Source organism: Bactrocera neohumeralis, chromosome 3 (assembly GCF_024586455.1).
Source record: "Bactrocera neohumeralis isolate Rockhampton chromosome 3, APGP_CSIRO_Bneo_wtdbg2-racon-allhic-juicebox.fasta_v2, whole genome shotgun sequence".
NCBI classification, from domain to species: domain Eukaryota; kingdom Metazoa; phylum Arthropoda; class Insecta; order Diptera; family Tephritidae; genus Bactrocera; species Bactrocera neohumeralis.
Genome location: NC_065920.1, coordinates 5,839,696 through 5,866,335, shown reverse-complemented (window position 1 = coordinate 5,866,335; position 26,640 = coordinate 5,839,696). Strand labels below are relative to the sequence as shown.

The 26,640-nt window shown below is 33.3% G+C and overlaps 1 protein-coding gene and 1 long non-coding RNA gene across 2 annotated transcripts in view; one reads left to right on the top strand and one right to left on the bottom strand.

Annotated features, from left to right (window-relative positions):
* LOC126753198 (dual 3',5'-cyclic-AMP and -GMP phosphodiesterase 11) overlaps positions 1-26,640 on the top strand; it is a 171,862-nt gene that overhangs the window by 8,340 nt on the left and 136,882 nt on the right. The window lies entirely within an intron of this gene.
* LOC126753206 (uncharacterized) overlaps positions 1-26,640 on the bottom strand; it is a 123,540-nt gene that overhangs the window by 62,093 nt on the left and 34,807 nt on the right. The gene's annotated exons all lie outside the window — the stretch shown is intronic.

Genomic DNA, 26,640 nt, shown 5'->3' with positions numbered 1-26,640 from the left:
TGTGTGCTCATCCTCTCGTGAGCACAAGCAAATAATTATGACAGTTATTAACGCAATAAAAAAAGTTGTGCTCCCCATCATACTCTCAAATTGCGCTATTCAACTGGCAATCAAGTGCTACGCAAATAATTGCTTATCAGCTTAATTGCCAGTTAACTCATCGATGCTTAAAGGCAATATTCATCACTCGTGTAATATATGCAAATTTGTATACCAATATATGTATGTGTGCATGTGCACCGTGGGAGTAAGATAACCATATTAGTAGGAGCTGGTTAGAGTACACTGGTACCGAGTTATTTCCTGGTAAATGCCTGCATGTAGTGGCAAATATTTTGCACAAGTCTGTAGGTATATAAATGTGTATAAGTTTACTGCATATTAATATATGTATATGTGTATATAGTATATGTATGTAGTCCTCTCATATTCTCAAGACATAATAGCAGCTGGTGTTAGTTGATCATACACGGCGTATGAGTAACATTTAATTATTTTTCTGCATTCGACCGCACCCAGTCAAGCTGCCACACAAGTGTTCATCTAATCGCTTGTGGATAGGCATAATATGCTGACACATGCCTGATTGCCATGCACAGTTTGATTAATTAGCCGAAGCGGTAAATGGAAAAATGTAATGCAGTTTATGGTTGTAAATAACGCATTCCAGTAATTTTAGTAATTTCTATAGTGGGCAGCACTGAATTTCTTTAAAGATTTTTTTTAGGTTTTTTTCTTAGTGTAGTTTTTTTTAGTATTTTCTTAGTGAGCACAAATGTACAAGGTTTTTTTATAGACTGAACAGTACCACTACAAGCAAATAGTTCAAAAAAAGACTAATACGTAAATATGTAAACTTCAAAAAATGTTTTTCTAAGTTTGACACGAAGTTTCTAATACTGCGAAGAAAATTTCGGAGACCCTCAGTTCGTCTGCTTGTATATACGCTCACTAGTCTCCCAGAGCTTTTGACATATTTATGTATGGGTAGAAGACGTGGACGTACAAATACATACATATGTGCTTGGATTTGATTGACAGAAATTGGAAAATGCCAAGCGCTCGGTGAGTGTATCAGACAAAAACTGATTGATTGTTAGTGAACAGACCTTAAAGAACAGTATATATGGATGCATATGGATACCATTTTGATAAATTTGATTGAATAAAAGCAATTAAAATTTATGCATACTTTATTTATAAATTTTTGTGGACAAATATGATTTTTAGAAGCTAGGCGCTTGATATTTTGATACTTGACATTGATATCAATTCTTTAAATAAATATTTTCATATTACTTAGGAGCTTCCAAAACTTAGGTGAAAAAAACAGATTTTTTATAAATAATATGAACTTGTGAAACACTAAGGCACAGATAAATAACCAAACAAGAATTTTGTAAATAAAATATCAATAAAGAAATAAAAAATATGAACTAGTGAAACACTTTCGCAATAAATGAAATAATAAGAGAAGAAATAGAGAAAAGTTATGTGAACTTGTGAAACACTTGCGCTGACATAACTTATAATAAAAAACAAATCAAAGAAAAATAACATACAGCCATGATCATCTAATTAATACAAAGTTTGCAATTAAATTTATGCATTTCGCTAGAAGTGTGTAAATAAGTGTCTATAGAAAAGGTAAAGGTAACGCTTTATGCTTTTGAAGAATACATAAGTAACCAATCAAGAATAAATAAAATAATAAGTGAAGAAATAAAAATATGAGAAGTTGGGAAACATTAACACAGACATAAGAAAACAAGCAGAAAAAAATTAAAAAAGAAGAAGAAATGAAGGTAAAAAGAAAAATATGAACTTGTGAAACACTTGCAGACATAAGTTATAATTGAAAAAAATCAAAGAATAAATGAAGAAAAATAAAGGAAAAAATAAAGGAAAACAAGTAAAGAAGGGCTAAGTTCGGGTGCAACCGAACATTTTATACTCTTGCAACTTGCAATAATCAAAAGCAGGAAAATACCTTAAGTAAAACCATTCAAATAGAGTAAAGTCAGCCGGATGTTCGAAAAACCTGATATTAGTTATATGGGGGCTAGGCCAAGTTTTAGCTCAAATTTATCTATTTTTTGCCCAAAGATATACTGTTATAAATAAAACAAGCTCTCCTATTCTAATTGCGATAACTCACATATTGGCCGATATATGTGGTACAAAGTCACTTCGAAGTTTGAAATTTTTTTATTCTGGGTATATGGGGGCTAAAGGAAGTATTGGTCCGATTCAACCTTTTTTCACATAGAGCTCGTATCATCTTGGTGGTAAAATTCAATGTCTCTGGCGTATTTACTTATTGATTTATCCCGTAGTTTTTAACAGTACCGTTTTATGGGGAGTTAATCCGTTTTCACACTGTTGAACGGACCGACAGACAGACAGTTAACCGGATTTCAACTTTTCTCGTCATCCTGCTCATTTATATATGTATAACCCTATATCTATCTCGATTAGTTTTAGGTGATACATACAATCGTTAGGTGAACAAAACTATAATACTCTGTAGCAACTGGTTGCAAGAGTATAAAAATATGAACTTGTGAAACGTTAACACAGGCATACGCAGGGATCATCTAATTAACATAAAGTTTGCAATCATTTTGCCAGAAATATTTAAATATATTGAAAAGTTAAAAGCTATGCTTTCTGATTTTGACTCTCAAAAGTCCTTGTCTCTCTAAGAAATGCTAATTAACAAATGTTAATGCTTCTTCTTTTATAAATGAATCACAGTTTTAAAACAATTTTCAAAGTTACTATGACTAACGAGCATTTGCCATTAGAAACTTCTGTTTTAGCAATGAAGAAACAAACAAATTGTTAATTTAAGCAACTTAACGAAAACTTTTCTTGCCACTTTTGCCTCACTTCAATGCAAACTTTTTCATTACAAGCTATTACATGCACATGCTTAAGCAAACAAAAACTAACTCCATTACTCGACTCAGCCCACAATCAAAAAAATATGCGAGAATCAATATAACAAATCACGAAAAACACAAAGCATGACAATGCACACTAAGTAAATGTGGAGCAACAACCACAAATAGCGCATAAAATACGTTGTAAAGAAAATTACGTTGGATTTCCAATTGACATCGCCAACTGATGAAAGCTGAGAGTGAAAACCAAAGTCACAACAAATCTCTTTTAGCAAATTGTAACAAGCGCTAACAGTGTGGCAGTCAAATCGTATATACAGACAATGCAATTTGTCGAAACAAAGGAAGGATACGCATTGGAAAAACACTCGCAAGCGCGTTTAAATGGTTTGTGGAGTGCGCATAAGGGGGGAATGCGTGGCGGAATGTTAACGATAAATGTAAAACAAACATCGAAGTGTATATATTATTGCGTCAATGTGTATTTTGTAACGGTGAAGTTAAAAAAATGTCGAATAAACGCGCAGCTGCTGAACTAATGGTCGCTGCGCAAAAGTTGCGTATACGCAGTGCTGCGGTTTCGGGTATGGCTTAGTGTGATGCATGTGATTTTATTTTTAAATTTGGACTGCATGAAGCGTTTGAAATTCGTAAGTGCGTAATATATAAATACTATGTAGTCTATGTTTAGCGCTGTGATTACATAATTTAGGTTGTATATTTTAACGCGCAGTGATTGCTATGCAAATTTTAATTAAACACGTTTGAATAAAGTTTGGTTTAGTTCCATTTAATTGTAATTTCGTTAATATTGAAATAAGCTGTGGTTTACTAAAACCAAATTGTGTGGGATTTCATGCGTTTTTAGTTAGAGGTGTGAATGTGCAAAACTAAATTCACTTATGTGTGTGCAATTCTATGTTAAGTCGAATAAAAAGCTTTTGGGGAGCTTATTTTAGTTTGAAAGGTATTTATTTTTATTAAAAAAAAATATATATTTTTAAAATTTTTAAATTAATAGAAAAAAATATATACACATATACATATATTTCTATATATATATATTAAATAAATTGAAGGTTAAAAATTAAATTAATAACTTTTTGAATTATAAATTTCAATATATATACATACAAGTATACAATATACGAATACAGTATATGATATAATGTAGTATAATAAATTTGATAAACGGTGTCAAAATCACTTCATTGTACTCGGTGTAAATAAAAATATCCTTCATCAAATTACCAATTGTTCTCCTTTTGCATAATTTATGTCACTCAAGTCTGTCAAAACTGTCGAATATTAATACACTTGACATGTTTTCATGTTGATAATTGAAACTTGATGGGCAGAGTGTTACAAAACTGTTTTAGTTTTCAAGCGATGATAAAAAAATAAATTTATTTGATAAAATCTTGTATATTTACTACAAAATTAAAGTATATAAATATGAAATTTAAATATTAAAATAAAGACAAATGCAACTTTTTTGAGAATTTTTTAATTTTGAGCGTAAATTTTTAGTGATAGTTTTTAAAATATTCCACAGCATGTTCTGTATTCATCAATTTTCTCAAGTTATTTATGATTGCAATATTTTACGGATATTTTTTTTTATAAAATAGTTTGCCAAAACTCCAATTTTCTATTTTTTTTTCGTCCAAGTTCTAAATTAAAGTTTTGGATGATCCTTTAAGGAGTTATCCTTCCAACGCGGGCACATTTTTTATCCAAAAAAAGCGTCGCAATGGCCGAGTTTAAAATACTTTTTTTCCATAAATTTCAGGATTACTCTGTTAATAGTGCATGTTTGTAACAATAAAAAATTCTAATATTATAAAATATTTAATTTTTCATATGACAAAAGAAATGGTTGAAAAAATACTGTTTTTTACCTGAGGAAAGCCATGTAACCTCTTAACAAGCAGATATTCTGTTCTTGAGTAAATCTTTCTTTGTCATGGCAACACTCTACTCTGTTTTAACTGTAACAGTATTTTTTTCGAGAAATCATTTAGATGTTATTGTCCCCCTAATGCTTTAAATGAAGTCTTTATACTCTGAGGGGGTATATTAAGAAAGGAAGGAAACGTCATAGACCTTATAAAATATATGTATATAAATGATCAGCGCGCGTTGACTTAGTGATGTCAGTCTATCTGCCAGTTTGTCTATATACATATACCTAAACAAGTCGCCCAATTTTTTAGATACTGCTCTGAAATGCCGCACTCATCGTAATTAGATTACTGAATGTGTCTTAAATATATTCTTGGCATTTGTAAGATGCCTTGCGAATAGAGAATTTATATTATTTTTAAAAATATGCTCATACAATCTCAATGATTTCTGGATATTCGCGAGTTTTTGGTCGACAAATAATAGTGAATTTATTATGAAATCTATGTATATCCACGATTAGTAATATAATTTCGTTTGATCATGTAGTAAACCCTTCATTCTAATTGGTTTTGACTAAAAGGATATTAAGGTATATATTTTTATTTCATATCTGATCTTTAATAAATTCAGATAAACAATAATTACGCATTTCTTCTCAATTATGCTCAGTAAGATGTTGAATATTGCTTGCGTACACCATGTCGTATGAGCAATGCAGAATTTGTAAGGCACATGTGTGACTGCTCAATATATTTGATGTATAATTTTAATTAATAATATACAATTGTTAAAGGAATGTTTTTATGGAAGAAAGCCAGCAGATTTTTTGAATAATTTTTTAAACAAAATTTTGTATTATAAAATGAAATTTTCAAAGTTTTACGTTTATTTGCTTTAGAGTTAAAAAAATGTAATACAATAGTTTGAAAATCGAAATGAGAAAAATAACGGTTTAAAATAAAAACAAAGAGAATGATTACTTCAGATAACAGTTTTAGGGAATGTATTGAAATTTTAGGGGCATCAGCAAAGAGAAATCAGCTTGTTTACCGTAGTTCTTCAAAAGAATCTTATAGACAACCTCCATTCTACTATAACCAGAAACACTTAAGAACAGTGATACATATTTATAAGAAAATATTAAACATAAAAGCTCATCATAAGTACACAAAAACTGAAAATTCTAATTAAACTCTCACAAAAGACATTGATTGGCTTTTAGAAGTCACTTGCACTCTTCTTGTAAAGTTACAAAACTTTCTGTCACATAAACCTATTAAGTAGCTATACTATAAAATCCCACAATCTCTTAATAATTAACCACCAAAATGAAATGTAATGAAAATCAGCACAGTTGTGCCAACCAGAAGCACATTAGCTAAACTTTGTCATTAAATTCTTCAATTATGTGCACGCGCTGGCGCAAATGGCTCTTTGGCTCGTTTTTAATACCAACATTCAATTATATAAACATACAGTGCATAATAAATGAGCGAGTGTGTGTTACAAACCCACATTGTACTCTTATATCATATAACGGTATAAGTGTGAGCGCTTGAAGGATGACATTAGAAAGTATAATGATGTAATGTGATAAGAAATATGACCAGTTTAATGAAATGTTGTTGTGATGTAAGAGAGAATGTATATTAATCAAATTATAAAGCGCTGGTGTGTTCATGAGCTGAGAATTTATCAAAAGTTAATAGAAATAAATGCGAGAAGTAAAAGACAAACTCACAAACTGAAGTAAAGGAAACAGGAAAAGCAAAAAACAAAAAATTAAAATGGCAAACACAGTAATGAGCAACGAAATGTCAGCGGGAATAGCGTTCATTTTTGTTCTGCATGCGTCACGCATCCACGCAATTTCCTTCCCACGAACCTCTTAGCGACGCATTCGTTGATTTATTTTACGGATTTTATATGCTCGTAATGACAAAGTTTTTGACATTTGAATGCAAACGCACTGATTCAATGCGGTCACCGTTGGTGGCGCTTATCTTGACTTCACTTTCTTATATACACTTATACATATTAATAAGTGTGAGTGCTAACAATGTCATAACACAAATACAAACACTCAAATACATATGAACACTTTTTGCGCGTATTTATCTTGTGGCGGCAACTTTTTACGTCTGCTGTATTATGTCTGTCAGTCGGCCTGTCTGTCTGTGCTTGCCTTCGCATTCAAAGAGCTTGGCTTGGCTTTATGGTAAATAAATAATTTTTGCGCATTATGCTTTGATTGCATGTTTATCTCGGATTTTTTTTTGATTTTCTATGTGGAATCTTTTTTCTAAGGGCTGCTTTAATAGATGTACTTGTCAACATAAAATCCCACATACTTTATTATGATCAAAATCTGTATGTTAATGTGCTCGCTTGCATTGTTTGCAAAAAATTTATTGGAATTGTAAGTGCTATTGAGAAATATTCTTTTCTTTTTGAGACGTAAATATTAAAGTAAGTTTTTGCAATAAAGTGCTTTCGTTCAGACGCGTAAATCACAATTACTTGCTGAGTTTTGTTGACCAAAACGTTTGAGAAGTTAATTTTCTAGAGAAAATAAGACGAAAATGCATTAAAAGTAAGTTAAATTAAAAGTGAATTGGCGGAAAACCTTATGACGACGCCTAAAATATGCATATTTCTTTTATAATCGTACCTTAATAGCTTTTTTCTTTACTTGCAAGTGAAACTAAAAATAATTATATTTAAATAAAAATGTCTTCCACAAATTAAGCTTTATCCTAGATGAAAGCTGTGCTTTTCTTAAAAGCTTTAAGTTTTCAAAGTCCAAAGCTTTAAGTTCCGTAAAAGCTGGAAATTTCTTCCAGTTTCTACATGGATATTCACATTTTCAATCAAAATTTTCTTTATAGAAGAAAGTTATCTACAGCTGAAAGCTTTCAAATTTGTTAGACAGCGTCTTTGTTTCAAGAAAGACTACATACTAAGCTTTACGCTAGACGAAAGCTCCACTTTTCTTGAAAGCTTTAAGTTTTCAAAGCACAAAGCTTTAAATTTCCTAAAAGCTGTAAATATTTTTCAGTTTTTTCATGGATGCTCATATTCACGAAAAAAATTTTCTATATAGACAAAAGCTGAAAGCTCTAAAACTTTTTAGTTGGTGTCTTTTGGTGTCTTTGCGCTAGATGAAATCTTCACTTTTCTTGAAAGCTTCCATTTTTAAAGCTTAAAGCTTTAAATTTCGTAAAAGCTGGAAACTTCTTTCAGTTTCTTCAAGGTTGCTCACATTGTCGATCAAAATTTTCGATGTAGACAAAAGTTATCTACAGCTGAAAGCTTTCAAATTTGTTGGTCATTGTCTTTTTTATGAAATACTACTTACTAAGCTTTACACTAGATTAAAGCTTCCATTTTTCAAAGCTCAAAGCTTTAAGCTTCGTGAAAGCTTAACATTTCTTACACTTCATAAACTTCATTTTCTGTGAAAGCTTTTTTTTTTACTACAAATTGTGTAAGAGTCTGTTAACACCCCTTATTATATAAGAATACTCTTATCAGTTATGAGTGCCTCTCTGAGATTACATATCTATATAAGATAGATTCAGTAGAAAACTAAGCGGCTTTTCGAAGCCAGATATGGTCCTGTATTGCCTTTGCTTGCTGTTACAGGTTCTCATTTATTACAATTTTCGAAATTATATCATCCATTTATGATCCGCTTTCGCCAGGTGAATTAAAAAAAATAAATAGATAATTAAAATTATTTTCTCGGTAGAACTCTTCTCTTTTTTCTCTCTGCGTCTTTAAAAGCTGCTTAACAATTTATATTTTCCTCTTTCATTTGCCATTAACCTCACAATTGATTTGTATATTCTACTTCATAAGCATACAGGGCGTATGAGTAACCTATATCTTAGTGTACACATTTTAATAGCAGAAAATCACCTTTCAGCATTCAATTATTCAAATTACAATCCATATACAAACAAATGATAATTATTTCAAAATTTTTAGCTTAAGTCATTCTTGAATAGAATAGTTTGCCCCCAGGCTTAATAGAAAAGTGATTGATTGCATTGCCATTTCTCATAAAGTTATTAAAAACTGCAATCTCATATTCAATTAAGCTAAAAGCAGATCTAAACAATTTTTGAAATGCAGAAAACATTTATGGCAGCATTCCAAAAAGCATGCAACACAACAACAAAAGTAGCAAAAAAAGAACTAGTTCACAATACTATTTTCCTCTTTGTTGTTTTCGTTGTAAGAACTTAAGCTGATTAGGTGTGCATTGTATGCACTCAACAGTGAAATAGAGCAAACCACAGTAATAAGTGCACACACACGTAGATTATTTCAGTTGTGTGCGCAGCGGGCTTAGTTTCTCTGTGTGTGCGTAAGTACAAGAACTGCACAAATGTACCCACAGCTCAAATTGCGTGGGCTTAAATTATTATACAACTGTAGAACTTGGGATATGGAAGCCAGTAGGACTATGCAAAGTTATGCGATGCTATTTTTAGCTTTTAATTATTTTTTATTTGTATTATTTTTGAATATTATTGCCAAGGTGAAAATATGAATTAAATTGAGGATTTACTAAATTGACTCCCACTGGAGACAATTTAATTCTCTGAGTAGAGAATGTGTTAAATAGATTTTCATTGACTATAGATGTCCTTGTATATGATAGAAAGAGCTGCTCAGAGGAAGGTACGGCTCTCCACTGAAATAGGAGTAAGAAAAATGAGAGAGGATGATTGAGGAAAATGATATATGGCCATCTTTGACTAGGAAAACGGCGACTATCTAGCCGATACGATCGCTGTAATTCTATAGTTAAAATATTGGAGAACATATGCCACTTTTAATTATTGTATACCTCAAAATTTACTGATTAAACTAATCGGTCAAAGAAACAATATATTTCAACTCGACAAGCTGAGCACACACACTAGTACATATGTAAATATATTTCTCTGACGTATCACGATTTCTTTTTGCGGCAAAAGACAACCGTTAACCTTAGTGAGTTGACATCGGGACGTCGCCTGTATGGAAAATTGCTTTCTCATCATTTTTTCGCATATCCTTGAAGTAATGGCCTTACACCGTTATTTTTCGCACGTCAACCAACAAAAATTTAATAAAATTATTTGAAGCATAAAATTTGCTGGAAAACACACAACCAAAACACACTCACTGCAACTCATGTATAAATATGTATTTGTGTCGGTATGTAGCATGGACATTGCCAACTTAAATAAAAGCAAGCAGCGCTGAGTGCATTAAATTTGCATATACACGACCGCAATGCCGACACACAAATGTAAAAATAAATTAGTATATGTAAGATTATATATGTAGGTATGCATGAGTGACATGAGATTGCTTGCGGGTGGTCAGACATGTAGTTATCAGCATAACTACGATTGCATGCATATTTGGACAAATAATAAAATGTAAAACAAAATAAAATGTGTCAGTGACGATTGTGCAAATGTTAGTTGTGGTATTAAATTTAGTTTCGGTTCACTTTATTTGTTGTTTCGGTATTTGCGCTTTTCGTTTTTTGCTTATCAGCCAACTAACAATGCGAGCAATCACTTGTCAACAGCTCAAATTGGAAATTTCAACACTTTCCCCTTTATTTATATGTATTTCATATAAGCAGTACACAGTTTAGTTAGCGTTTTGTTGTTGTTTTTTGTGCAACTGCATTGAATAGTTGGTAGATAGTCCAGGGTCAGTGTAGCAGAAATTCTGCTGAAAAGTTGTTGAACTCAATTTGTAGATGCATTCACTTACATTTAATTTGGTTTTCAGTATTTTTTTGGCAGCAGGAGTTGAAATTTTCAGGAATAATATTGAAATAAAAATATAAAATATATGAAAGTCTAGGCGAACATTACAACTATTTTTGACAAAGTAATATATATATATATATATGTATATTCATATATCGTATTAATAATTTTGAGCGTGGGTAGACTTATGCTCAATAATAATCAAAAAGCAATCATCTGATTTTTTTTTAAGTCAGTTCAATAGAGCGACTCAAGTTTTGTTTGTTGTTCTCAATACTCAAAAACGGCTGGTCCTTTTTCAGCATCTTATTCACATACTAAATGATTATCGATTATTTTCGAGTCTACAGATTTAATAAAAGACGATAGTTTTAAAGTATCGATTATTTCTTACAATTCTCAAATTTAACCGACGTAACGTTTGTTTTTGAGTTTTTGATTATCGTTTATTTTTAATCTCAATATTAAATAGATTAAGCGTTTGCTTTTGTCTAACGATTATTTTTCGAATGCACAAATTTAAGCGACAAAAAAGTAACCTAAGGTAATCAGTATCTTTTCGACTTCTCAAATGTAATCGACAAACCATAATTCTTTAATACCGATTATTTTTCGAGTTTGCAAGTCATAACTACCGAAACCATAGTTTTTGATTAATAGATTATTTTTGGTGATCTCATGGAAAATCGTTGAAACAAACTATCGTTTCGATTATTTATCGGAAATTATTATCGATAATAAATACTATCGATTATTTTTCTAAATTTAATCGAAATATTTAGTAATTGATTTTGATTGGCGATTATTTTTGGAGTTCTCAAATTAAGTCGATAAAGCCAAAGTTTTAGCTCATCGATTATTTTTAAGAATTAGCTTAAAGTATATGGGAGATTATTGAATCTGGTTTTGTTTCCTAACTTTTCCATTCTCTTATAACGAAAATTATCTGCAATACGATGCTATAAGATATTAGAACGAGGTCTTCTTTGAATCAATTTGATTTTCATAGTGCAAGTATGGCAAATACCATTCGTATTTAACTTCGTGTTGCGTAGTTCCTTAAATGCATGAATTCATGTTTGCATTTATTTTCTTTTAGCCTTCGCACTATCTGTGCTGCAGGGTCAACGCCGCTTTGCTAGTATATTTAAATGTTTACATTTACTTATATCTGTATATATGTTCTTTTGAATAGCGTTATAACTCATATTACTTTGTTGACATTTGGTATGTTTGAATTCTGTTGAAGTGTCAAAAAGTAAAGCAAATATTTTGTTGTGTCGGTATATTCATCTGCACATGAGATCTCAGTGGCGTCATTTGTCATTGACGAGAATATTTTGTTACAAAATTTTAAATTGAGTTGGTGTTGTTGGTTTTACAGATGTATTATGTGTACCCAATTTTCGACTTCTGCGTAGAAATCGTAGTATTGCTCCGCCAATGCGTGTCCCATCCATGAAAACAAAGGTAATCTGCAGGGGTAAAGTCTGGTGAATACGGCTTGTGAGGTAGTAGCTTCCAGCCAAGTGCTTTGATTGTATTCCGAACCGATTTTGCTTTCTGTATAGGTGCATTGTCGTGTAACAAAATTACTTTGCCATGTCTTCTGGTTCATTCTGGCCTTTTTCGATCAATGCTTGGTTCAAATTTATCGTTTGTTGTCTGTAGCGATTAGTATTAATAGTTTCGCTAGGTCTCAGAAGCTCGTGATATATCACACCCTTCTGATCCCTAAAAGCTTAGAGCATTGCCTTCTTATGGAATCGATCTCTCTTCGCATGATTTTCTCCGTTTATTTGCTGCAAAAATGATTTTCCTTCGAACAGAGACAAACAGGTCGACATTGCGACATTAATTCGTTCAAAGAAGCTACAGACATTGTCGAAACAAGTATATGTGCTATTAATGAAGGTTTTTAGCTTGAATACAGTATTTTTTCATGTAGATTGGGCCAATTTGGCCAAACATAAATATTTCCTCTCATCAGAGAATAATTAGATATCAAACTGCTTCAATGTTTAGTAAGTGAAGGCCACCTTTCAAGTCTCTTTATGATACCACATCCCATTCTTACTGTCAAACAGCACTTAAGCCACACTGATAGACATATAAAATAATGGCACATATACATATCTGCAAAAACTCCAATAAATCTTATTGTGCGTAATTTCATTGACAAATTTATACTCAAATTGTAAAGCATTTCAAGGTAAACGCAATTTGATTGACATGCGATACTCAGGCGCAGACTAACTGCGTATTCCAATAAAAGGCAAAAATTTGCATAAAATACATTTAGCATGTGTGTGAAAAGATTAATGTATATGTTTTTGCGCAACAGCTTTAGCAACTTTGTCTGTAATAACATTTCGAGCATATGAGTCCTCGTTGTCCTTTGTGCCTTGCAGGCGTTATTGATTGAGGCGTAAAAGTAAATATTGATTGCTTACCTTTTGCGCCGTTTCCGAACCTAACACATTATCTCTCCGGTAATTTTTCACTGGGGACAAAGTTTTTATCTGAAAGTAAATGGAAAATTAGCAAAATGCCGACATGCTTGTCTAAAGTGCGACTTGACTTTGTTGATGCGTGTCAGATATGCGGTTCACTCTTAGTGACTTTGACGCCATGTGAGGGTGCTATGTAATTTATAGGGTAATATTTGTGACTGTACATAAACATTTACTACGTGATATATGTATCATGTATGCGCATATGTAATGCATAGACTTTGCTTTCAAATGACTTTCGAATAATTCATTACGTGTGCGTAATTTTTATTACTTTTTCATGAGAAATTGCTTACCTGCATATTTTCCATACGATTATGCGTTACGCTCCAAGGTCAATAAAAAGAGACGCTCAATGTTTCTTCGTTTGCATGCGTTCAAAGAGGCTATAAGAAATTTATGTTCCCAATACTTCGGAGGAGATTACTTAATAAAAGCATGAGCACGTTTATTACATTTTAATATTAACATTAAACTTGATCTTGTGCTATTTTTAGACATGGTTTGATATGTATATTGTATAATATTCCTTGAACTTTTTAATAGGCCTTTTGTTCTTATCTTACCTCATCAGAACCATTTCTTAGAGCTGCTTATGAAAGCAAATTTTTGCTTCAGATAATGTATTGAGTTCCAAACAGATTTCCTCTTGACTATTAAAGTCGCCAAGCATAATTTTGATACCGTGACGGAGGCAGCTCTCATAGGTGCACTCCATGCGCTCATAGATCTTTAATCAATTTAATCAATTCTCTTCCGATATGTTGAAGAACTTCGCTTTGATGCGGATTGTGGCTAGACGTTCATAGAAATGTCAGGACTCGGCGACGGAGTTTCTCTCCCACCACGAATCCCACCCGGAATTTGTGCTCCTTTATATGGCCACTGTAGTAGATGCCACAAGGATCTACTTATCTCAATCTTTGTCCCGTCCATCGCTCTTTTTGAATGGCGGTACCTTCCCAATTAAGGGACCGGACATTCCAGGTGCATGCCCTTAAATCGTAATCCTTAATGCGTTTGCCATGGTCGTCATCAAAAGGGGGGTCTCTCGTCCGAGGCAGTGGTTTTCTTTTCATTTTTCTATAGAGGCGGGTCTTAAACCCGGACCGGAAGTCGTGAGCTGCTTGCGTCATATGTAAAATAATCGTTACTGGGCACTAGCAAGTGAATGGCGTCAGACAACTTTCCTCACTTACGTGAACTTTTACACATGACTCAATGCGGATGTAATTTTTATAATGAATTAATGAAGAGAATCTTCGATTTTGGTCAAGTTGTGCGTTGTGAACGTGAACCTAGATAAAAGTGGAGAAATCCATTTGTCGGCCACGGATTTAGTACTATACAGTTATTAGAGACTATTATAGCTGACCCCCTACCATATTTAACTTTCCGAGTAAAATGTTGCTTACTGTATCCTTTCGTAATTATTTATTTTTGCAATAAATGTGCTTTCCTATGCCTGGTCATTAAGATGTTTGTCGATTTTGCAGAAGAAACTCCCTATAGATCATGCGGAATCCTGGACTTCTGTTGGCAACTCCTCTAAAATATCTTCATGTGGAGTTAAAATGTGGTTAGAAGGTTCCAAATCAAAAAGGAAAACTTCACTTCGAAATCTTTCTTCAAAGACCGTCATAACGCCTGTTCAATCAGGCCTTAGAAATAGTAACTTCATTCTTTCGTGTATAGAAAAATAAATTTGGCTGAGAAGTAAAAAGATCTGATTTCTATTTTTACTCATATTCTGCATCCTATTTGAGTTTGTGTAGGGGAAAATAAATGCTAACGTTTTTTCAACATACTGATATTATTTGATTGCCGCCTTCAAAAAGCTTCAAGGAACTTATAAGAAGTTTGTTCTTAAAAAATTTCACTCGAAGATTGAACATTACTTATTACGAGCTGCCATCTATAGCAAAGGTGACTCTACGATTTTACGATTTTAGCTCCTATCAGAATTTGAGTTCGTTCTGATAGAAAAGGATTAATGGGTTTTCTCTGAAGGCCAATATCAGGATAGTCACAGAAAATATAAGCATATACTATTGATAGTATAATATTTTGAGAAATTTTCGGAATAAGGATTGTAGCTTGAGAAAAAGTACTGTACTATATATACACATATTAAATAAATATTCTGGAAGAATGGTTGTGACGTAGAAAAGTCTAAATACTAGAAGCGGTGAGAGGCACTTGAACCTCTTTATTTAATAATCAATTAGAATCCAAGGCTAAAATGGAAATTGATTAACAAATTTTGTCATTTCTAGCAATCAGAAACCTATGGCTCGTGACTAACTGTAATCAACCTTTAGGCTTCTCAGAGAGGGACGTATAAGTTCTGCTAATAAAGCAATAACTTGTCAAACATAAGCAATAATTATTCAAGCATTTGCAATAAGTACTCGCATATTTATAGCTAATGTAATTAAACAATAGATAGTTGAGGCAATAACTGCCATAAATGTCAAGCTCAAGTCACTTGTCTCTTGCCTATTTATCGGCATAATCTACTCAAGGACACTACGCGCAGTTGCATTAATAAGTCCTAATTGAATTTTCTAAACGCAAACTAAGTTGTTGCTGTTGTTGTTGTAATATTTCTTGATTAATTACAGGCACAAGCCAAAATAGGCAGCCATCATAAACCGGCAACAAATCATCCAGAAAAGCCATTGCAAGGGAGTAAAAGTGCGCATTCGGTTTAGCTAGTCGCTGCTGAGTGTCGTTGATCGCTTCAATGGACACGCAATTTCATGTGACCCGCCAAGGACGGGCAGCGCACAATGACGGGCGAGTTGGTATGGCAAGGACGTCGAGTGTCCGCAGCGTGCTTATTGTCATGCTTTCGCGAAAACTGAGTGACTCCATCACTGCTTACTCGCAGTACATTGTGGTGGCCTTGCTCCAATTTTATTGGTGCCACTAATTGATTAGATGCGTGAGTGGGGAACGTGTTTTACGTGCAATCCAGAGAGTATTGTAAAAAGTAGCGGAAAAAAATTAAATTGACACAAACTAATTTATCTAACTTTGCGTCACCACTCAAGCGCAATTGTTCACTTAAAGGGTGGATGGAAAGTTTTTAGGTGAATGAGGTTGCCAAATATTGTTGTTAGAAGGGGATTTGGTAATTCTTTGAATTTTTTGACGATTGGGAAATATTTTTTCTCTTTGCTAACGGATAGCTTTGGTTGAGTCAAGTAAAGCTATGAAGACGATGACAATTTCGGCTTCGGTTTCGATTTCTAAGAGCGTAAACCATAAATTCTAAGAAATCATAAAAAAGTGAAACCAATTAATCATCTCTTTTGTTTAGAAAGCAATTCTGCAAAACAAGCTGCTCATTTTTCTTAAACATAAAACTATCGTCCTTAAATCGTTAAGTGAGTTAAATTCATTAAGTCAAAGTATAAAAGAGCAACCAAAAGCACCAAAGAAAGCCATCACCTTTAAATGAAATTTGCCATAAATTCATTTTTATTTACAAACAAATAATTATTTTACGAGCACAAGGAACGCACGTAACACGGCTCGGCTTTAATCGCCCACAAATTGTCGATATTGCGCGTTGATTGCCAAAAACAATTGAGTTAATTAAGCGCCGGCACGTTCAGCTGTTACATACACATTTACATTTACATATACATATTCAGTATATACATATGTACACGAATATTTCAAAATTCAACGTCCTTTGATCAATTAGCTGGAGATACTCACGTTGTGGCAGGTTAAGCATTATGCAAGTAGGCAACAACGTAAAAGTAGGTCTCCATTAGTGAGAGTGTGCACACGGGTGTAAGAATTTTCGGAAATTTAATTTCTATACTCTTCAATATACGGATTGGAGACAATTACAGTGTTTCTGTTTTTGTAATATTGAGCGAGAAATTTATGCTATACAAATTTTATTACCATATATATAAATATGATACATTTTAGGTGATTTTATAGAAATTCCTTTGAACGTTAAAAGAAGATTAGAAATCTTGGATGAGCAATTGTGAAGAACTTATAAAAAAAGATAGCTTCTGTCGTGTAGAACTCCTCTGAAATATGTTAATACAGTAGAGCTAAAATGTAGTTAGAAGGTTCCAAATCAAAAGTGGAGAGCTTAACTTAGAAATGTTTCTTCAAAGACCGTCATAATGTCTGATAATCAATCAGGCTTTAGAAATAGTGACATTCATTCTTTCGTGTATAGAAAAATTAGTTTAACTGAAAAGCAAAAATAATTGATTCCTATTTCTACTCATATGCTGTATCAAATTTTTATTTGAGTCAGGGTTGAGGAAAATATAGACCAACAAAAAAGTTTGCCTATTAAAAATAGAAAATTTTCAGACTGCCCGAAATTCGATTAAAAATAATAAGAATGATTTGCTAGAAAATGTTTGAACAGACAACGCACTCGAATCCGGGATCGAGGAACTTTTTTGCTCTTAAAAAGCACACCTAGTATAAAAAGCAGATTTTTGGGAATTAAAAAAATCTTCTTTATAGATATTAACAATTTTAATGGGGTACATATTTTAAGAGTAAAAAATTTAATATTTTTGGAGTTGCATGCGATGTCTGATAGCTTTAAAAAAAGGTGGAGCCATTACTGCAGTGATCCCGGCCATCGCCGAGCATAAAACCTAAAGCAAAAAGAAGACCAGGGGAGCTGATTGAACTGAACGGATACTTCTTAGAGGCTTTAACTAAAAAACTTTTGGAGATATCTTTTTAAAATGGTAAAGCATTGTATTTTCATATCGAAATATGAATAAAAATATATTTTTTTAGGAACGAAAATACCTTATCTTGTGGCAATATCGTGGGATCGTTTGAGTAGAAAATTCCTTGTTAATTTACGATGAGTAATATGTCTTCTTTTCCTCTATAAGCTCCACATAAGTTTGCACCGATTTGAAAAAGTAAGTGAAGTTCTTCTATACTGGACTTCTTCAGCGTTGTAAAGTCTGCTTCTGTCTACGATCATCTCATAATTCAATATTTTTTCATAATTAGTGAGTCGGTAAAGTGACCACCGATATATTTTATTCATTAAACTATATACATATGTTGAGTCACTATAAGGGTAGAATTTCGTTCTTTAAAATATTTTTTAAAATGTAGAGATTCACAAATCGTTCGCGAATTATTTTCCTTGAGAGCATAATGAGAACCTTTTGAACTGTTAGTAAATTTTTGTCGCGAGAAAATTTACTTCAGTTCGAAATCTCAAGTGAAAGTTTTTTTACGATGCCTTTCAAGATATCTTTGTCACTGTTTAAGCTGGTTTAAAGGCAGAGATATCAACAGAAACTTCAAAGTTATGACTGTAAACAGTGAGGCATGAGTCTCAATGGTTCTTGAGTTTTAGAAAAATGTATGTTTTTTCTTCGACTTGCTTCCTTTTTCAAATTGAAGAAAGCAACAAAATTAGGCATTTTAGTTTGAAACTTTTCTGTAATTTTTTTTGGGTCATAAGCTTGAGGTTTACCTCTTAACCTTCCTCTTCTTTATTGGCGTTGACACCGCTTACGCTTATAGCCGAGTTTACAATAGCGTGGCAATAAGCACTAAAAATATTTTACCACATATTTTCTACGATGCACCCCACTGTATGCGAAGTGCTAATTTGTCACAAAAATGTTTACACTCACCTCTCACCACGCTTAGCATGTTGCTAGACTAATTAACAGTAATAATATTTTCCTGCACGCTTCTTGGCACGGGTGGAATTAATTTTCCAACTCAACCTTGTAATTTTAACTGTGTAAGTGAAGTTGAATGGCTTCGCAAACACAAAAACACACACAAGTCGGGTCGTGGTTGTAATTAATAATATTGCGACCGTTTTGTTTCTCAGCAAAGTTTTTATTTTGAGATTTTCGCTGTCTTAGAAACTTTAGTGTAAGTAAGAGACTTAAAGGTTCTTCAAGAAGTTTACGCTTAAAGAGCAGCTGAACTTTTGAACTTATTCCTGATAAGTCGCCGCTTGGTAGATATTATTTTTCGTAGATTAACCAGTTTTATACAACAAATTTCTGTAACTTTCTTACATTTCATTGCTGCTGCATTGTAAGCAAGTGTGCGTCATTTGTGGTCAACTTTTTTCTCAGACGCACCATTTTTCGGAGTTTATTTGGAAATTTAGTCGAATCATGTTTGCCGTATTTAAGTTAGTCCTCGAGCTTTTTGTGCAAATAAAATTTGTCTACAACTCAAGTGCTTTGACCTAGACGAGCGGATAGATTTTATTTAACAAACTTGTGTGGAAAGTGAAATGCATAAAAAATTTGATGCTCTTTCCAAGGATGACTGGAGTGAATGTAGCATGTGCGATTGTGAGTATTGCAATATCTGTCTGTTTAGCACCCAATTTGTAGCGAAGTGTGCACAGAGGATGCGAAGACAAAGTATAATAAAATCACTGCAGTTTTTATTCGAACATGGATTTTATGTTGTACGCAATTTACGTCACGTTGACACTTCCAAATCACATCACAGTGCAACGCGAGAGTCGCCTTAGCACTGAACAGGCACGGTGCCTGCCTCACTTATATAGAGCCAGCTGGCAGCCAATTTCCCGCGAAGTCATCTTGTCACTTGCAAATCACATCACAGCGCAGCGCGAGAGTCGCCTTAGCACTGAACAGGCACGGTGCCTGCCTCACTTATATAGTGGCAGCTGGCAGCCAGTTTCCCGCGAAGTCATCTTGTCACTTGCAAATCATCGCGGCGCAAGTGTCGTCTAAGCACTGAACAGGCACGGTGCCAGCCTTACTTATATAGTTGCCAGCTGGCAGCCAGTTTCCCGCGAAGAAAAAAATATCTCATTAACATCATTTGTCAGATAGGGCTGACAATGTCTTTCAACATCCTCTAATGCTATATATTTATAGAAAATAACGTATTAAATTCAGTTGTAGACGTTCTGAAGTGTTTAGGAAACGCCGACAACGTAGCGAGTTCAGTGATTTGTGTAAAACTTTTAATCCAGTTTGCTCAGTCATGATCATATATCTATATAGAATAATGTTTTATAAAATAAAATTGTCCACATTAATTTATATAATTGTTCTCTTTACTATTTAATTTATATCTTGCCACTAAATTGAAGGATTTTTGTACAAAGATCGACCGTGAAAAACCGTTGCCTTGCTGAGCTATAGCAATTGCTCATTCATTTTCAATTTGTTTCACGGCGAGAAATACTTGCTTTAAGCTACAAGATATAAATGTTTATATAAATTTATATACCTGAATGTGGGAGTAAGCCTGAATTTTATATAAACAAAAACTTACAGCAAAAAAATCAACAAATGGCAGAAGAAAGGTGTGTGCTTAAATATTTGTATTTGTACAGCGATGAACACAGCTGGCACTTCATCATCATGTGGGTTGCCATATGCGCCGTTTGTTGACCTTGTTCTTGCACAGACGACCGGTCATTTGTAACTCTTTTTGTTAAATTCGCTGAATTCTGATTTCACCTCGTCTAGGCGTCCTTGCATGACGAATATGTAATAGAAGGCTTTGTGTTGATGTATATACATATATGATGTATTTAAATAGGTATCAAAAATTTACAATTATTTCAAAAAATATTTGAAAGAAAATTAGTTAAAAACCTATAATTTAGTATATGAGTAGTAAGCTGCATATATTTTCAATATCTTCATCGAATGTGAGTCCAAGTCTCAAACTGATTTTCAGTTTTTCCCATTTCATAAAGGTTCCCCAGATAATATCCTGTTAAATTTATTTTCTATCTAAACATATAATTTTCATTAGAACTGTAAAACTATATAAAATTTCGAGTTAAAATCCACTTTTGCAGAATGTGTGCTTGTACGTTCCCAGTCGCCTGCTTGCATTTGTATTCCGTCCCTGTTGCATGCCCGCATACAGCAATTTGCTTGGTCCTTCTTAATTGTGTTTTACTTGCGCGAGGTGGAAATTTGCTCTTTGTTTGCAAATCCAATTTCGTAATTAGCATTTCTTTTGTTTAACAGCAGCATTGTTGCCCTTTTGAGGATTTCATTTCCATTTAGTTTCGAGAGGCGAGCGCAGTCTTGCATATGCATTTTAAATTAAATCCTTTTATACAATTATACTAGATGTTAATTACAGGTTAGTGTTAGCACAAAGCGAAATTCTTAAAAAAAATGAAATTTTGAATAGGAATTTAGATTTTTAAGGGGTAGAGTGTATGTTGTATGAGTTTGTATGAAAATATGAATTATATTTTTTAAGGAGATACATGGGTTTCATTGGGGAAAAAACAACCTTTTTTTCAACAATTTTTTTGTCACATAAAAAATTAAATATTTTATTAAAATTTTTTATTTTTATAAATATACACTATTAACAAAGAAATTCTGAAATTTTTGGAATAAAAATTTTTAAACTCGGCCATTGCGACGCCATTTCCGGTGACCGCTCGGAAAAAAGATGCGTCCGCGTTGGCTGAGATAACCTTACAGGATCATCTAAAATAAAAAAATACGTGTTTTAGTTAAAACCTTAACTTAGAACATGGACGAAGGAAAAAAACTGAAAATTGGATTTTTCGCAGACATTCTTACAAAAAAATTAACATTTCAGTGAAAATTTCGCGACACTTTTTTTTGCAAACAGTTGTAATCGAAAAAAATTTCGTTCAAGTCTTTAAGAATTGTATCTCAAGGACCTGTGTAAAATTACATGAATATTTCGAAATATTTTTCCATCAGACATGGACTTGGGAGAGGTTATAGACCAGCTTCCCTCATTTTCAAACGAAAAGAATTTATGAACAAAACCTGTTTAGAAGTGTTGAAGAGTAAACTGTGTAATTGTTGAACTGAGTTATATACGGGTCATATAAAAAAAAAAAGAATTTCGAAATACTGAAGTTTTTGCGATATATAAATAAATACTTAACTATTTTAGGTGTTATAAACAATCTTAGAAGAACAAAAGTATTTTATCTAAGTTCTCATGTTGCGAGAGAGAAAAAATTCTCGTAATTGCTTGAAATTGAAAAAAATAAATTACATATCAATTTGTCGAGGCATAAACTGACACTTTTTTTTTATTTGCTTGACAGGACACTTTATATTGTGGTTTAATAAAATATAAATTGCTCAGCCAAGCAGACATAGGCATTATTATACCTTACCGTTCCACCAGTTAAAAGCTCCTTAAAAACAAAAAAAAATAATAAAAAAAAACAATGAAGAGGCTTTCAATCTGTCGCACGAAAGCTAGCATATGTCTACCCGCACACACATACACATTCATAATCAGTGAAGTGTAATTTACCGCCGTCACGTGCTGTGTGTTTGTGCAGTCAAGTGTGTATTTGAAATGTGGCGGCACATTCTTATCCTTTGACACTTCATACACATGAGTTACGCGCAAACCCAAAATTGGTCTATATAAGAAAAGATATGTGCTGCAGCCGAATATTAACGTTTAATGGAGGATAAATGATATAGACAAATTTTGGTATGTATGTATGTATAATTTGTGCAATAATTGAATATGGATACAAGAAGAGTGAAATGTGTGTCTGAAGTCCTTCATGAAAATATATTAATTATTAAAGCAAAGTCAAAAATGTACTTTATTCAGCCTGTTAGATGTTTTAGTTGTTTTTTTATGATATTATTATAATTTAGTATTATATGGTAGCTCTAGGTTCACAAAATCTAAAAAATTTTATAACAAATTTTTAGGCAAAAATTTAGTATTCGAGTTCACAGAAAGCATTCTCCCACTGATTTATAATTTGTTCAGAATTTAACTAGTTTTTCACTAATTAAAATAAACTCACAAAGGTTCTTAATTTATATACTATATGTAGCATCACATAAGAATTCTTGTTTGCTGCACTTTTTTCTCTGTAATTGGCTCCATACTCGGCGCATCTGCGTTGGTGTCTATAAATCGGATTTTCGCCCACAAATTCGGTGCCAACGAACGATAAGCTGTGTCAACAGGTGACTGCCATCGCACTTTAAGGGTTTAAGCTTTAGTTATAACAGAGCAACTTTACAACCCTAACTAACGGTTTGCTTGAAATAAGCTTTTGGAAAGTTTAGCTTTGATAAGTGCTGGCACACTTGCTGTAAGCTTTGAAAGCTTCATGTTAAAATATATACATGCATATAAGTGTTCGTGTTATCTCTGTAAGAAAGACTGTCTGTTGTTGTAAATAAATTGCGAAGCTTTTTGATGATTTTTTTTTTTAGAATTTTGCAATGAGAGAAATAATTTTCAAAATACTGAAATGTTCTTAATGTTCACCCGAATGATCTTGTAGTTAGAAAATCAGTCAAAAAATGCCTAAAGCTTAAAAGAAGTATTGGCTGTGATTCTCTTGTAAAATTATACAATTAAGTTTTGTAGCGTGGTCGATTCTTCTTATATGCTGTTCAAAGACAGAGTTCAGAGCTGTAAGGTACACGTGTATTACATAGGTTTCATAAAGACATACTTGTATATCTCAAATTTGACTCAGGTTATCCGTTGCACGGCCAGATGAATAGTCATACAGTCATCTGAATCAATTCGTCTGACCATTCTGAACAGGCTCGTTCCTGTATATTCGCTAGAGAATAAAACTGTATTGTTAGAAAATCAAAAACTCAATAAAAATATATGTAATTTTGAAAATTTTCTGAAAACCGAAATGGTAACCTCATGTCATACTTTTAAAATCCAAATCCTAATTATATACTAAACACTCTAATGTAATCAAAATTCAGTACTCTTGAAGTGCCACACATAAATTATTAGAAGTAGACGTATACAAACCATAAAGAAAGCGAACAGCACCATATATTTTGCCTAATTGTGTAAGAGAGTGTAAACTTTTATGTGCTCTTTAAATTGCTTTCATAACACTAAATTGCAAACGATAACTGTCTACTTAACAAGATATACGAGTATATAAGTATATATGTACATATACTAGCAGTACTTGTCTGAAAGTATATGAAATGAAGTTAAATGCCTCTTTAAGCGCAATGGTGTAAATCACAAATTCAATTTGCATATTTATTTAACTGACAGTCAGTCAGTCGGCCGTGAACTTGTAAATGAAAATTGCTTTGTGTGCGGCCGATGAGGTGCGTGCCGGCTATTTAGTTATCAGCACATAAATATTTACTTAAATATATGAAATCAGGTGCAAATGCCCACACGAGTGTAGCCAAATGGAGCAGTGATGAAAAAATTAAACAAAAGCAAAGAAAAGTGAATGCGAAAAATATTAATTTCCTATTGAAATGCACACAGTTGCACAGAGCAACTCATTTCCGTCATAATGTGCGCAATTAAGTTCACTCACTTGTATATAAAGGTGTAGTCACACTTGATATAAGAAAGTGCTTTTCAAATCATTTACTGTGTGGAAAGTAGTTGCGAAAAGTACTTTTGTGTTTTCGGTAATTATTTGTGAAAGTTAAATTAGCATAGAATGGGTGCAACTAATGAAATGCTCTTCGGAGCTTAAGAGTGCTGTATTACGTAAGTTATTATATGGCATCGTAATTGGTCTTAAATGCATTTATATATGATAATATTGGGTAGTCGAAAAAGTCTTTTCGTATTTTGTTAATAGATGTCGTTGCAGTCGTGTAGCGCCAGTGCTACCAATCACATTGTGTCATTTATCATATAGTGTTGGAACGGTGAGATTTTAAGTTTCAAAAAAATTAAATTCGGGGAAGTCGGAAAAAGTTACAGCTGTTCAAAAATGAGTGAAAATAATAAAAAAATTCGCTATAATTTGAAATTTTTGTATAAAAAGAGAAGAATGCCACACAAGACATCAATTCCAAAAAACCAAAATTTTTTGGGCGAGTCCCGGGATATGTGATTTCACCTAAAAGTAGGCAGAGCCGCGCCGATCGTTTAATTTTGACCCCGGCTCCAATAAAGCTCATATAATCGTGGTTGTAAAGTTGTATGTCTCTGGGCGTATTGAGTTTTAGCAGTACCGTTATAAGGTTAGTGGATTGGGTTATCTTTCGATTTAATCTATTTTTACAGTGTCGATAGGCGTCCTTAAGAGATTTGTCATGAGCGAATTTGGTTATAACACTTAAGTGGTTTAGGAGATATGTATATTAAACCTACTAGCGAACGGGGCCACGTTCATTTTTCAACATTTGTATCCTACAGGCGCCGCTTGTTACTGCAAAATTACAGTTATTTATCTTATAATCATTTGTAAATTTTTTTACTTGCAAAAAATCCTGCAAGTACTTTTCGAAATCCCACAGAGTTCTTCTGGCAAGTCGAAAGCAGTTTATCTGCCACTTCTGAAGTCATCTTTATACCTGTAATCGTAGATATTTGCATAAATTTAGTTGCACACGCTATCTGCGCAATTAATCACCTTTCCACATGTATGTATACACAGTGACACACACATGTATTTACACACAAGTATATGGAGTTCATTGTGATATGCGTGTTGGAGTATCACTTGCTTTTATTGTATTGCTTGCACAAATGAAATAAACACGCTTTTGTACTCTAGCTCGCGTTTTTGATTTTCCGCACATGTCATGTTCTCGCCGCTTCCCTCAGTTTCAGACGCCTCAGCCTCCTCCATATAGCTCCATGTGTTGCGTGTGGCACCTTAAAGCAAATCGCACAATTGCCGATTGTTGACGATTGTGTGATCATGTCGATAATTGTGACAGATGCATTCGCACTTTTATGAAAGTAAACATTTTTTATGTCTCTACCTCTACACAGTGAAATACACGTATGCATGTATGCATGAGTGCCAGCCTTTGTGCGAGCGTGTGTAGTCAATCAGCGACATTCGTGCGTGCAAATCATGCTCAGATACTTTTGCTTTCCTGCATACATGCATATTTTACAATGGTAATATATTTTATTGTTGCTATTATTATATGCATGCGCGACATGTATAGAACACCGTTACACGTACGGAAACTTAATTTATTCGAAATATACGAGTAATTGTACTTACAAGAATATATAAATAATTTGACTGGAATGGAAATTGATTGCGTACATAATGCTCACCATAATGTTGTGTTCAGACACTTTGGTGTTTTGTCTGTGGAATGAATAACATGATCGATATGTTGCAAAGAATGCAACAAGATCTTTTTACACGTTTTCTAAGGTTTAACCATAAAATCCAAAATACTAAAAAACGAACTGCAACATAAGATTCTATTTAACTTCATTACTTGGGTTCCATCTCACATTTTCGATCGTTCATCCTTCATGATTTCGATTCTTCTTCTTTACTGGCGTAGATACCGCTTACGCGGTTATAGTCGAGTTAACGACAGCGTGCTAGTTGTTTCTTCTGTACTATGTCAATGTCATCGTATAACTCCTACAGCTCATATTATATTTCGTCTTGCCCTCGTTCACCACCAGACCCATTTGTTTCGCTCCTTTATACAGTCTGGAGATTGGCGGTTGTTCAGGCCAATGATGGGGAGTCGCCTTGTCTGAAACCTCCTTTGGTATTGAACGGCTCGGAGAGGT